The 1,722-nt window shown below is 37.5% G+C and overlaps 1 pseudogene; it reads right to left on the minus strand.

Moving 5' to 3' along the window:
* Positions 1-322: 322 nt before the first annotated feature.
* Positions 323-441, minus strand: LOC111746237 (annotated as a pseudogene).
* Positions 442-1,722: the final 1,281 nt, after the last annotated feature.

The following is a 1,722-nucleotide window of genomic DNA, read 5'->3' on the forward strand; positions in this document are numbered from 1 at the left end:
CCATTGTACGGAGATACTGAAATTTGATTATCCTCTCATCTGTTGATGAACGTTTGGGTCGTGTCTAGTTTGGGGCTATAACCAACAAGCTCCTATGAACATTTATGTACAAGTCTTTATATGAACATATATTTCCTTTGTTCTTGTGTGAAATTCTAGAAGTGGAATATTGGCTCATATGGTAGATATATTTTTAACGTTTTAAGAAACTGCTCAATTGTTTTCCAGGGTAAACATTTTTTTTTTTTTTTTAGGTGAGGCAACCCTTGGTTGACCTCACAGTTTGCAAGGACCTTGTCAGCTGACAATCCCTTAGTTTTTAGGCCTGCAACACTTGGTTTTCCTAGGTGGTCTCCCATCCAAGTACTAACCAGGCCCGACCCTGCTTAGCTTCCGAGATCAGATGAGATCGGGCTTGTTCAAGGCAGCATAGCCGTAGACTGGTAAACCATTTCTTGATCGTACATCAGGAGTACGTGCAAGCTCCATTTCTTCCACATCTTCACCAACATTTGGTACGGTAAGTCTTTTTTAATCCCATTTTAATAGGTGTGTAGTGGTATCTGAGTAGGTGGGTGGTCTTCTTATTGCATTTCCTCTAGTTGGTCATTTTTGTTGCCTTCTGGGTTCAGAAAGACAGCATCACTTGAAACATAATGGGGGCGAATGGTGAATTAAACCAGCTAACAGGCCACATGGCTAAATTCATTAATGAAGAGGCGAAATTAAACCTACTTCACAGTCACTTTACCGTCCAAGAATGATGCGGAGACACAGCACAGTGACCTTAGCAGAAGATGCTGGCAGCAGATGACGTTTTATGCACCTAGGTAATGACAGTTACAGCTACTATTTATCAGGCTCCTATTATGTATCAGACTCTGTACTAAGGGCTTACATAAATTCTCTTTTCACCACACAACAATATAGTGAAGTAGGTATTAGTATCCTCATATTGCAGCTGATGGAATTGAATCTAAGAGAGACTAAGCAATCTTTGCCCAAGGTCACTTGGGAATAAGTAGAATACCTGGCCCAAAGCCAGCCCTGGATGCAAAGCCCGTGCTCTTAACTGCTGTGTTCTAAGTTTCCCGGATGGTTATGTATATAGAAGCTGCCTACCTCACAATGGCATCTGGATTCATTGGAACAGGATAATAAAAATTAAATTTAGGCTATTATTATTATTATTAATTTTCTCCTCACATTTATCATTTAGTCTTGAGTGCTCCAACGACACAATTATTTCTTTACTAGCTTTAGGCTGTTCTTCTCCTTCTGCTGCTCTGTGCTTTGCTTGTATGATCTGATTAGCTCATAAATACCACAATAATTCTATGATTTGTATTTCCTCTTAATATATGTATTCAGGAGTACCTACTCCTGAATGTACAAAACTAGTTTTATATCAGCTGCTGTAAGAAGAACTATAAAGACAAAAAAAAGTATACAAATCTTATCTTAACATCTCCACAAACCTGCTGGAGAAATTAATATAATTCAGGTCAATAGCTGATTATTTGATCTATCCAATTATCTGTGTAAAAGTACTCAACCTTACTAGCTATAAAATATACAAGTTAATATCAGCCACTCTCAGTTCTATGTTAATTATATCTCAGTAAAGCTAGGGGGGATTTTTTTAATTAGAAAAAAATCAGATACCATATCTTTTATGTATCTCATTTTTGTCTATATGTAGAAGTATGTTTACATACTCTC

Source organism: Pteropus vampyrus, unplaced genomic scaffold, assembly GCF_000151845.1.
Source record: "Pteropus vampyrus isolate Shadow unplaced genomic scaffold, Pvam_2.0 Scaffold180, whole genome shotgun sequence".
Lineage (NCBI taxonomy): Eukaryota > Metazoa > Chordata > Mammalia > Chiroptera > Pteropodidae > Pteropus > Pteropus vampyrus.